Below are 13972 nucleotides of genomic sequence, written 5' to 3' on the forward strand. Positions count from 1 at the left end.
TAGCATACTGTATGTCAGCTGTTACTTTATGACATGATGTAGCACCATAGCATATATCAGCTGTTACTGTATAACACAATGTAGGACCATAGCATATATCAGCTGTTACTGTATAACACGATGTAGGACCATAGCATATATCAGCTGTTACTGTATAACACAATGTATCATCATAGCATATGTCAGCTGTTACTGTATAACACAATGTAGGACCATAGCATATATCAGCTGTTACTGTATAACACAATGTAGGACGATAGCATATATCAGCTGTTACTGTATAACACAATGTATCATCATAGCATGTCAGCTGTTACTGTATAACACGATGTAGCACCATAGCATATATCAGCTGTTACTGTATAACACAATGTAGCACCATAGCATATATCAGCTGTTACTGTATAACACGATGTAGCACCATAGCATATATCAGCTGGTACTGTATAACACGATGTAGCACCATAGCATATATCAGCTGGTACTGTATAACACGATGTATCATCATAGCATATGTCAGCTGTTACTGTATAACACAATGTGTTCCTCTCCACCCCCCTGTGCTTCTTTCACATATCTGCACCCTCCCCTATTTTCCTTTTCTGATCTTATACCTCATTTTCACCCTCTGAGCAAATAGGTACTCGGGTCCGAGAGGTTTTGGCACATGAAAAGATATTGCAGTCACACCACACTGGCAATGCCCAATCTCGTCCGATCTTGGCAGCCAAGCAGTGTTTGGGCCTGTCCAGTATCAGGACAGGAGACTACCTGAGAAGAACAGGTTCTGTAATGCACAGTCTACACAAAGAATAATACCTCGTGATAATGTCAACCCACAAATACCAAGGCTCAGTCTATTCACATCCCACCTACGGGCTTATTCCCCTTCTTGCCCACTTCTATGTATCTCACTTCTCTTCCTGTCACTTATCACTTCCTGGTACAAACGGGTATCATATAGATAATTACTGCCCTTGAATATATAATATTCACCCAACAACCTATTATTTTTGAACGTATCTCCTGTTATTTCTTTCCATACACAAAAGGGTCTCATATAGACACTTACTGCCCTAAATAAAAAATAATCACTTGATCACTTATATCTAACCTATCTTCTAAACACCTCTTCCTAATATTTCTTTCTTTATTTATTATTTATTTATTATTTTTATTGACTAGTCTTTAATGGCCAGTTAATACATAAGCACTCTAACAACTTTGCTGCTATATCATATTTTTGCTGCTATATCATTATTGCTGCTATATAAGTATCAACATCGATTTTTTTAATCCATATCATCAATGCTGTTATATTTTTATTATTGGTCCCGAAAACACGCTATTAACAAATTGCCATATATATTATTCCCACTAAGTCACATAAAACTAACTAATATGTGCAAATTCACAATTACTAATACAATGTACTTTATATTCCTATGTCCTATATGAAGTCACTATAAAGAAATTATGAACGGAAAACAGTGAACTCCAATTCTATGTATCTGAATCCGGAAAGATGGCCGTTTTCCAATGTTAAAGTCACCGAGATCCCCAATAAAATGGCCGCCGAACGGAGACAAAGATCCCACTCGAAACGCCAATACACACTGAAGCACTAGCCTGAGGTTGACGGACAGCTACTGCAGCCACTCGTCCGCAAAGCGGCAACAAACGGAAGTGGGGCAACCCAGAACATCCGCCAAAGAGAGGCGGAAGTCTCCCAGTTTACTGAACTATACACAAGCAGGAAGCGGGGCGAAAGTGACGTCCACCTGCCGGAAGTGGGGACGCGCATCCCTAAACTTCAATCATACGTCTTTTCCACTATTTAAATGATGTTTTCTATTTATTTTGCACTACTGTTAGCTAGATAGCATTAATTACATAAGCACCTTTAGAAGCAGATGCGATTTCTATACAAATCCACAACCTTAAAATTGGAGGCCACATCCCACAGGATGTGACCTCATAATTATTAGCACTAGGCATATACAGTATAAATAGAGCACCAGGCACATCTCTCCCTCACCCCTTGAAGAAGTCTCCTAGACGAAACGCATTGGGTACTGCCTGCTGACTCCTCCACCTAGCTAAGTCTTTCACTTTTATACTACCTTTTAATCCCCTCCCCATTTTTAGCGATACCACCTGTAGGCATTTTTTTGAAAAATCTCGCATTTTTTATTATTGTGTTTTTTTTCTATATAAATTGTATCTTACTGTTTGTTCTCCTAAATAGTGCTATTGTGCATTTTTTATATATATATAAAATAAACTCTTTTTTGCTATAAAGAGTACTTCTTGTAGTATATAGGTATCTGCTGTCGCTTACACCTCTATCCAACCAATTGCATTTGTTTTTGTGACACCCCTCACCAAGGTGTCCGTCTTTAGAGGCTAGCTGACACCCCTTTTTCTTAAAAGGGTTACCGGTATATACATTTTTCTCACCAGAATTCTAAACAGTCTGGGACACAAGTGGCGCCATACATCTTCTTCTTCTTCTCTCTCTCTCTCTCTCTCTCTCTCTCTCTCTCTCTCTCTCTCTCTCTCTCTCTCTCTCTCTCTATATATATAGTAGTCACTATCTACTTATTTGATCAGCATATAAAGCAGAGAACATCATAGTGACTGCCCTATTATACAGAGAACACCAGTAACTGGCATATAATTCAAAGAACCGAACAGTGACCACTTCATAATAAAGAACATCACAGTGGCTGCCATACAATACATAGAGCATCATAGTGACCACATTATGCGGAGAACCCCAGAGTGATCAGCATACAATAATAAGAACATTGTATTGACCACCATGCAATACATTGGACATTGCAGTGACCACAATATATTGTAGAAAACATTACAGTGACTTTCTGACATACAAAAAAGAGAGCAATGCAGCTACCAATATACAATACATATGGAATTGCAATGGCCATAAAGAAACACAGAAGGCTGATTAACCCCTTACCGACGCAGCATGTTTTTGCCTTCCTGACTTTTCAAATCTGACAGGTATCACTTAAGTGGGGATAACTTTTTTTTGCTTTTACTTATCCCAGTGATTTTGAGATTGTTTTCCCGTGACACATTGTACTTTAAATTAGTGGTAAATTTTGGTCGATAACACAATGTATCATCATAGCATGTCAGCTGTTACTGTATAACACGATCTAGCACCATAGCATATATCAGCTGTTACTGTATAACACGATGTAGCACCATAGCATACTGTATGTCAGCTGTTACTTTATGACATGATGTAGCACCATAGCATATGTCAGCTGTTACTGTATAACACAATGTAGGACCATAGCATATATCAGCTGTTACTGTATAACACGATGTAGGACCATAGCATATATCAGCTGTTACTGTATAACACAATGTATCATCATAGCATATGTCAGCTGTTACTGTATAACACAATGTAGCACCATAGCATATATCAGCTGTTACTGTATAACACGATGTAGCACCATAGCATATATCAGCTGTTACTGTATAACACGATGTAGCACCATAGCATACTGTATGTCAGCTGTTACTTTATGACATGATGTAGCACCATAGCATATGTCAGCTGTTACTGTATAACAAAATGTAGGACCATAGCATATATCAGCTGTTACTGTATAACACAATGTATCATCATAGCATATGTCAGCTGTTACTGTATAACACAATGTAGGACCATAGCATATATCAGCTGTTACTGTATAACACGATGTAGGACCATAGCATATATCAGCTGTTACTGTATAACACAATGTATCATCATAGCATGTCAGCTGTTACTGTATAACACGATGTAGCACCATAGCATATATCAGCTGTTACTGTATAACACGATGTAGCACCATAGCATATATCAGCTGTTACTGTATAACACGATGTAGCACCATAGCAAATATCAGCTGTTACCGTATAACACGATGTAGGACCATAGCATACTGTATATCAGCTGTTACTGTATAACACGATGTAGCACCATAGCATATGTCAGCTGTTACTGTATAACACGATGTAGCACCATAGCATATGTCAGCTGTTACTGTATAACACGATGTAGCACCATAGCATATGTCAGCTGTTACTGTATAACACGATGTAGCACCATAGCATATGTCAGCTGTTACTGTATAACACGATGTAGCACCATAGCATATGTCAGCTGTTACTGTATAACACGATGTAGCACCATAGCATATGTCAGCTGTTACTGTATAACACGATGTAGCACCATAGCATATATCAGCTGTTACTGTATAACACGATGTAGCACCATAGCATATATCAGCTGTTACTGTATAACACAGGGTTACCGACTTTAAGATTCTCCTCTCCGGGAGAAGCCCGGAGAGGAGAGTTTCAGCAGCCGCTTAGGGGGCGGGGCTTACGAGTGACATCACTAAGCCCCGCCCCGTGTTGTTTAAGCAGTTAATTCAGTGATCTCCGTGGAGGGGGCGGGGCTAAAATGACGCGATTGTGCCGTTTTAGTTCCGCCCCCTCCTCTGAGACCCGAGGATTGCGGCATTTTAATGCCGCAATCCGGGGGTCAGCAGGGGTCCCCCCTGAATCCGGGAGGGTTGCCCACCCTTCCGGGGGCCGGGAGGGGGTACCCGATTTTCGGGAGACTCCCGGAAATTCCGGGAGGGTCGGCAACCCTGGTATAACACGATGTAGCACCATAGCATATATCAGCTGTTACTGTATAACACGATGTATCATCATAGCATATGTCAGCTGTTACTGTATAACACAATGTAGCACCATAGCATATGTCAGCTGTTACTGTATGGCACGATGTAGCACCATAGCATATATCAGCTGTTACTGTATAACACAATGTATCATCATAGCATGTCAGCTGTTACTGTATAACACGATCTAGCACCATAGCATATATCAGCTGTTACTGTATAACACGATGTAGCACCATAGCATATATCAGCTGTTACTGTATAACACGATGTAGCACCATAGCATACTGTATGTCAGCTGTTACTTTATGACATGATGTAGCACCATAGCATATGTCAGCTGTTACTGTATAACACAATGTAGGACCATAGCATATATCAGCTGTTACTGTATAACACGATGTAGGACCATAGCATATATCAGCTGTTACTGTATAACACAATGTAGCACCATAGCATACTGTATGTCAGCTGTTACTTTATGACATGATGTAGCACCATAGCATATGTCAGCTGTTACTGTATAACACAATGTAGGACCATAGCATATATCAGCTGTTACTGTATAACACGATGTAGGACCATAGCATATATCAGCTGTTACTGTATAACACAATGTATCATCATAGCATATGTCAGCTGTTACTGTATAACACAATGTAGGACCATAGCATATATCAGCTGTTACTGTATAACACGATGTAGGACCATAGCATATATCAGCTGTTACTGTATAACACAATGTATCATCATAGCATGTCAGCTGTTACTGTATAACACGATGTAGCACCATAGCATATATCAGCTGTTACTGTATAACACGATGTAGCACCATAGCATATATCAGCTGTTACTGTATAACACGATGTAGCACCATAGCATATATCAGCTGGTACTGTATAACACGATGTATCATCATAGCATATGTCAGCTGTTACTGTATAACACAATGTGTTCCTCTCCACCCCCCTGTGCTTCTTTCACATATCTGCACCCTCCCCTATTTTCCTTTTCTGATCTTATACCTCATTTTCACCCTCTGAGCAAATAGGTACTCGGGTCCGAGAGGTTTTGGCACATGAAAAGATATTGCAGTCACACCACACTGGCAATGCCCAATCTCGTCCGATCTTGGCAGCCAAGCAGTGTTTGGGCCTGTCCAGTATCAGGACAGGAGACTACCTGAGAAGAACAGGTTCTGTAATGCACAGTCTACACAAAGAATAATACCTCGTGATAATGTCAACCCACAAATACCAAGGCTCAGTCTATTCACATCCCACCTACGGGCTTATTCCCCTTCTTGCCCACTTCTATGTATCTCACTTCTCTTCCTGTCACTTATCACTTCCTGGTACAAACGGGTATCATATAGATAATTACTGCCCTTGAATATATAATATTCACCCAACAACCTATTATTTTTGAACGTATCTCCTGTTATTTCTTTCCATACACAAAAGGGTCTCATATAGACACTTACTGCCCTAAATAAAAAATAATCACTTGATCACTTATATCTAACCTATCTTCTAAACACCTCTTCCTAATATTTCTTTCTTTATTTATTATTTATTTATTATTTTTATTGACTAGTCTTTAATGGCCAGTTAATACATAAGCACTCTAACAACTTTGCTGCTATATCATATTTTTGCTGCTATATCATTATTGCTGCTATATAAGTATCAACATCGATTTTTTAATCCATATCATCAATGCTGTTATATTTTTATTATTGGTCCCGAAAACACGCTATTAACAAATTGCCATATATATTATTCCCACTAAGTCACATAAAACTAACTAATATGTGCAAATTCACAATTACTAATACAATGTACTTTATATTCCTATGTCCTATATGAAGTCACTATAAAGAAATTATGGACGGAAAACAGTGAACTCCAATTCTATGTATCTGAATCCGGAAAGATGGCCGTTTTCCAATGTTAAAGTCACCGAGATCCCCAATAAAATGGCCGCCGAACGGAGACAAAGATCCCACTCGAAACGCCAATACACACTGAAGCACTAGCCTGAGGTTGACGGACAGCTACTGCAGCCACTCGTCCGCAAAGCGGCAACAAACGGAAGTGGGGCAACCCAGAACATCCGCCAAAGAGAGGCGGAAGTCTCCCAGTTTACTGAACTATACACACGCAGGAAGCGGGGCGAAAGTGACGTCCACCTGCCGGAAGTGGGGACGCGCATCCCTAAACTTCAATCATACGTCTTTTCCACTATTTAAATGATGTTTTCTATTTATTTTGCACTACTGTTAGCTAGATAGCATTAATTACATAAGCACCTTTAGAAGCAGATGCGATTTCTATACAAATCCACAACCTTAAAATTGGAGGCCACATCCCACAGGATGTGACCTCATAATTATTAGCACTAGGCATATACAGTATAAATAGAGCACCAGGCACATCTCTCCCTCACCCCTTGAAGAAGTCTCCTAGACGAAACGCATTGGGTACTGCCTGCTGACTCCTCCACCTAGCTAAGTCTTTCACTTTTATACTACCTTTTTAATCCCCTCCCCATTTTTAGCGATACCACCTGTAGGCATTTTTTTGAAAAATCTCGCATTTTTTATTATTGTGTTTTTTTTCTATATAAATTGTATCTTACTGTTTGTTCTCCTAAATAGTGCTATTGTGCATTTTTTATATATATATAAAATAAACTCTTTTTTGCTATAAAGAGTACTTCTTGTAGTATATAGGTATCTGCTGTCGCTTACACCTCTATCCAACCAATTGCATTTGTTTTTGTGACACCCCTCACCAAGGTGTCCGTCTTTAGAGGCTAGCTGACACCCCTTTTTCTTAAAAGGGTTACCGGTATATACATTTTTCTCACCAGAATACTAAACAGTCTGGGACACAAGTGGCGCCATACATCTTCTTCTTCTTCTCTCTCTCTCTCTCTCTCTCTCTCTCTCTCTCTCTCTCTCTCTCTCTCTCTCTCTATATATATATATATATATATATAGTAGTCACTATCTACTTATTTGATCAGCATATAAAGCAGAGAACATCATAGTGACTGCCCTATTATACAGAGAGCACCAGTAACTGGCATATAATTCAAAGAACCGAACAGTGACCACTTCATAATAAAGAACATCACAGTGGCTGCCATACAATACATAGAGCATCATAGTGACCACATTATGCGGAGAACCCCAGAGTGATCAGCATACAATAATAAGAACATTGTATTGACCACCATGCAATACATTGGACATTGCAGTGACCACAATATATTGTAGAAAACATTACAGTGACTTTCTGACATACAAAAAAGAGAGCAATGCAGCTACCAATATACAATACATATGGAATTGCAATGGCCATAAAGAAACACAGAAGGCTGATTAACCCCTTACCGACGCAGCATGTTTTTGCCTTCCTGACTTTTCAAATCTGACAGGTATCACTTAAGTGGGGATAACTTTTTTTTGCTTTTACTTATCCCAGTGATTTTGAGATTGTTTTCCCATGACACATTGTACTTTAAATTAGTGGTAAATTTTGGTCGATACAGTTTTTTTTTTTTGTGAAAAATACCAAAATGTCGTAAAAAAATTGAACATTTTGCTATTTGCAAAATGTAAAATTTTCTGCTTGTGAGACAAATAATCATACCACTCAAAATAGTTAATAACTAACATAGACCATATCTAAACTTTATTATTACATCATTATTTCAACTTTCTTTTATTTTTTTGGACGCTAGGGGGCAGCAGAGTCTAAATTTTACACATCACACAGTAAACGCTGCTTTTGGCTGTTCACGTTTGAACAGCCAATCGCAGCGATCGCCCATGGCGGGGGGCATCGCTGCCCCCCCTGGGCAATGAGGGAAGATGTCTGCTGTCAGGGACAGCAGACATCGTCCCTCTGTCACCGCGTCTCTAGACGCGGTGACAGTTACAAGTCATGACGTACATTTATGCCATGTGTCAGGAAGTACATCCCGACCATGACGTAAATGTACGTCAAATGTCGGGAAGGGGTTAAGCCTGAGGTGAACATAAACCACTGAGGGTTCTTACAGGGTACACTTTGCTGTTGGTCAGGTGATATGGTAATTTGAGGATGGGCACAAGGCCTATCAGAGCAGGGGGAGGGTTTAGACAGGTTAGGAATGATCACATGTTAGAGTGATCACCCTCTGTCCGACGAAGACCCACCCACCCTTCCCTATTTCTCTTCTTCTCCGGCGGCGGTAAAGAACGGTCATTCTTTAAGAACTCTGTGTGTGTGTGTGTAGGTAGTGGGGTGCACTCTCCCTTGACATCGATTGTCATGGGCCATGCTTCTGTACGGGGGATGGCCACACCACCAGGCCGGGTGGCTGACCAGGGAGAGTGATCACCAGCGATGTGTGTATGCATAGTGATCTTTAACCCCACCTTTCCTATAGTGACCGTTCTTTAGTGCCGCCACCATTTATAGTCATAGTTTAGTTGTCAAAATAAATTTGACATTCTTTTAAAACGCCAGCACTTGTGTCCGTGTCTTTGTTTTAGGTTAAGTTATTTAAGTTAAAGTTAAGGTTATATTTAAGTATGTCAACAGGTAAAGTGTGGATCGGGGGGATACCCGATGGTGAGCTTATAAAGAGAACATCACACTGACCACTATACAATACACAGAGCACCACTGGAACCATAATACAATGCAGAAGACTGCCAAATAATACAGAGTGTGTCATAACATTACATAATATCATATGTAATAGCAAAAGCATCAGTGACTGCCATTGTCATACAATATATATAAAGCATCATTGACTTCCATATAAAGCAGAGAATAATGAATACACTACAGAGAGTATTTGTTTTCCTTACAAAAGTTGAATTCAACATGTGAACCTCCAGCTGCTGTGGAACTACTATTTGCAAAATTGTGGCATGGCATGCTGGGATGTGTATTTACTGGAGGGCTGCATGTTGAATACCCCTGCCTTACAATCAGGGCCGGTGTAAGGCTTCTCAGCACCCTAGGCAAAACTCCAGCCTACTAACCCCCCACCCATACTGCATCAATAACCATTTACCAACCCATTAATGCATACTTGATTAACATTCTGGAATAGCAGGGAGCCTCCCAAAATTGAGTGGTCCTCCCAGCCCCCCAGGTAGGTGGGCAAGACTCTTGCTTTCTCTGGAGGCCCCCAGCACCCTCCCCTTTGCCACCCACAACAGAGTACAGGAAGAGAGGGAAGCAAAATAGGGAAGTATACCTCAAGAGAAAGTATGGAGGTGAGGTCATAGAGGTTCCACAGCAACCACCTGCATTAAGTACAACATGGATCCTCACAGACATCCTTTATTTTTTGATAGGCAGACTTGGTGGTGCCCCCCTAGATCCTGGCGCCCTAGGCAGCTGCCTAAAGCTGCCTAGTGGTAGAGCCGGCCCTGCTTACAATATAATTCATTCACCAATAATTACCCTTCTCCTAAAAGTGAAGCTGCATTAGGCAATGTCATTATCTAATGCTGCTTTCACACCGCAAAACCTGCTCAGACCAGGTATTTAAAAAGTTTTTTAAAACGGGTCAGAGCAAGTTTAACCTCTTTCACACCGCATCTAAATACCTGGTCTAAAGCAGGTTTGCTGCGGTGTGAAATCAATAGTGAAAGTGGTACGGTCTGGGCAGCTTCCCCTCCCCAGGGACATCTTAACATTAGTGAGGGCTTCACCGTGCCCCCCCCCCCCATGAATCAGTTTGCTGGGAGGACCCCCGGGCAGCCCCCTCCCCCGACGCCCGGGTTGATCATTCCGTTCATTTACCGTGAAAGAGGGCTGCGAGTAGAGGATGAGCCCCTGGCCATTGGTGGATGCCATGCTGGGCAGGTGAGCGGAGGTAGTGGTCCTCCATGCCCCGCTGTGGTGGTTCCCGTGTGCCGGGTGCACCAGATGGGGACCCCTGCCCTGGTGCTGCAGAGTGCCGGCGGCTGCTGTGCAGCTCCTCCCTGCTGGGCTGCACGCTGGGGTTGATGTCCTGCTGGCGACTTGTAGACCAGGGAGTTCCGTCCCCTTGAGATAGAGCCGTGATCTCCCCCGACCCGGCCACAGAGCACAGGGGAGCGTGACCTGAGGGGGAGTGCTGCGTGACCAACGGAGCGGGGTGCAGAAGCCGGCTATCCAGATGCTGGAGCCTGGAGGTAGGGACATGGGGAGTAGCAGCCAGCCCCACAACCCCACAGCCCGGATCCTACCTGGGCAGGGCAGCGCAGTGAAGGGAATAGTCGCACTGGGGGCAGGGGGTCCCTGCAGTGTATGATCAGTGGCGGGGTCCCGGCAGCTACTAGTTCCCATCCACTGCAGGGACCCCGCCACTGATCTAACATACACTGCAGGGACCCCCTGCCCCCAGTGCGATTATTCCCTGCCCTGCGCTGCGCTGCCCAGAGGTGGGTGGGGGGAGAGGAATCCCGTTTCGGACCCGTTGTGACACCAAAAAAAACGGGTCTGAAATGGGTAGGACCCTGCTTTTTTACCGTTTCCAAAAACCGTTTTTTTGGAAACGGTAAAATCACTCTGCCCCTTTCAGACCGCACATATTACCGTTTTAAAATGGTAAAAATGGCATTACTATCTTTTTTAAGGAGAAAGATGTGATATCCCCCTTTTTCGTGGGATATCACATGGGATCCGGGATAAGTATTCGGATCCATATGTTATTGCAGCTGCTTATCAGGGATTATGCTTCACATGACCGAGGTGCGCAAACCATAATTCCCAGTAAGTGCCAGTTATCACAATTATTTGGTTCGCCCTCTGCAAATTTATTAACCTCGGCTAATTGGCTACTGCCCATAATTTGAGCGGGGTGTGTTCAAAACGTAATCTTCATTACAATGTAAAACTAAAGCTGTGTAAAGGTGCCTGCTTTAGGTGCAATTTGAGCTTCCGATTTTTACTAAATAGTCAAAATCGTAAGAAAACGAGCACAAATCGCAGTTTGTGTACAGCTTGCGATGCCGATATACACCCCTGTGGGATCGTCATCCCTAGAAAAAATAGACCGTGCAGGCAAGCCAATTTTGATTGTATTGTATATAGTGTAGTGTTCTAATATAGTCAGATTAAGCCATAGTTAAAATCTCTTGTAAATATATTAAAGATTGTATGATTCTGGACTCCAGGGAGTTCAAGGGAAATTGCATTGTCAAAATTGTACATAGCCTAAAGGTGCCCAAACACTAGAACGATTTTTTTGGCCGATTGGCCGATTTCCGATAAATCGGGCGATATATATCGTCTGATGTTTTTCGGCCGATTTCGGTCCGATGCGCGCTCCCGTGGATCTTTTGCTAAATCTTCTGATCTTACATGCTGCATGAAAGATCAGAAGATTTAACAAAATAATCTTTGGTAAAGATGTGCGCTTGCCTAAAATCTTTTGTCCAGGACAGGCAAAAGATTTGAAGGCTAATTTATGCGCACATCTTATGATCGCAGATCTTTCTAGTGTGTGGGCACCTTAAATCTCACCGTATGTATGCACCTTAATATTCATTGGATAGATGCCAAAGCAGTCAGTACTTACCCTGCACAGAAAAAATATAATCCACCCAAATCTTACTCTTGATGCACATGTTACTCTGCCCACCTGCAGTGCAGTATATTTCTTCCCAGTTGCTTGCTTACACAAACACGAATCAGGCACAATATATTTGTATGTTTGCTTTAAAAACATTTCTCAGTAAAATAACTGCACCTCACATGTATAAAGGCAGAGTATACAATGATCGGCAGAAAATTATTTTTGCTACAAGATGAGTCACCAATGCAGCTATTCAGGAGAAAATATCATCGGGGTATGATCGTATGGGAATACACGGTAATTATTAATGAGGATAGAAATGCTGGAATCTGTGTATGATTATCTGGTGTATTATTTCAGTTGGCATTATGTTTTTTTTTTTATTATTTTACTTTGCAGAGCAATCTATGCCCAATACCTTTGGTACATTCTAAGTAGCAGTTATTCAAACACTGTATTTTGAGCTAATACAGCCCTATACTGGTGCACAACATGCTCCCTGGGAATGGAAAAGAAAAAAAGGTACTTGTTTCCTAGCACGGCCGACCCGATTTTTTGATTGAATCAAATGTGAATAGGGTCCCTGGGACCCGATTTTACATTGGATTCAATGTAAAATATTCCCTAGACCCCCAAAATTTACAACGTAAACCCCACGCCACGATAGACGCCAACCCGAAGCGTGGCGAGCGAGGGGCGGCGGTGCGCGTCCTCCGACCTTTTCATTCCCCTACTATCCACGTCGGCGTGGAGTTGAGAATATATAGTGTGGCGAGCACAGCGAGCCACCGAGCCCGAAGCGTGGCAAGCCCCGCGAGGGGACGCGTATAACTTCACAGGTATACGCGTGCGCTCGCCACGCTTTGGGCTCGGTGGCTCGCTGCGCTCGCCACACTATATATTCTCAACTCCACGCCGACGTGGATAGTAGGGGAATGAAAAGGTCGGAGGACGCGCACCGCCGCCCCTCGCGGGCTCGCTGTGCTCGCCACGCTTCGGGTTGGCGTCTATCGTGGCGACGGGGCCATATATAATGTGAAATGGGTCATATTGTCCCATTTCACATTTTTCACATTTTTTTCAATGTGAGATGGACTTAATCAAGTCCATCTCATCTTGTGCCATTATAATGGCACAAGACCGACGCGATGCTCACGATTTCAATGTTAAAAAATATTTTAACATTGAAGCCTATGGCAAAATCGGGGGCATCGCGTCGGTCGCATCGGGACCAATGTTAATGGTCCCGACCGACGCGATGCCCCCGATTTTTTACCTTTGCCGGCAAAATGGACCTGATTTCAAAGGAAATCGGGTCCATCGTTGGGATCGTGTACCTTAACTTAAAGGTACACGATCCCAACGATTGTGTATTATCACGGCGCCCGTCGCGTCGCATCGCATACCACTAATTAAGGTATGCGATGGCATGCGATGGACCCGATTTGAGGCTTTTCCTGGGATGAGTGTACAATTTTAATATTGTGTCGCATCGCATGCCATTATAATGGCATGCGATGCAACGCGATTTCAATGTTAAATGCCCACCCAGAACCAATTTTTAATTGTATCCCCACCCTGATGTGTAATGTCAATGTTAAATCCCCCCCCCCCCATTGTTAATGGCACCCCACTATCAAGGCCAACCCGAAGCGTGGTGAGCCTGCGAGGGGCGGCGGTACGCC

The 13972-nt window shown here is 42.5% G+C and overlaps 2 pseudogenes; both read left to right on the top strand.

The window, feature by feature from the left end:
- The first annotated feature begins 676 nt into the window (after window positions 1-676).
- Window positions 677-796, top strand: LOC146060943 (5S ribosomal RNA; annotated as a pseudogene).
- A 5006-nt stretch (window positions 797-5802) lies between these two features.
- LOC146060954 (5S ribosomal RNA) lies at window positions 5803-5922 on the top strand (annotated as a pseudogene).
- The last annotated feature ends 8050 nt before the right edge of the window (window positions 5923-13972 follow it).

The sequence above is a fragment of the Crinia signifera genome, chromosome 2 (assembly GCF_055691185.1).
Source record: "Crinia signifera chromosome 2, ASM5569118v1, whole genome shotgun sequence".
Classification (NCBI taxonomy): Eukaryota; Metazoa; Chordata; class Amphibia; order Anura; family Myobatrachidae; genus Crinia; species Crinia signifera.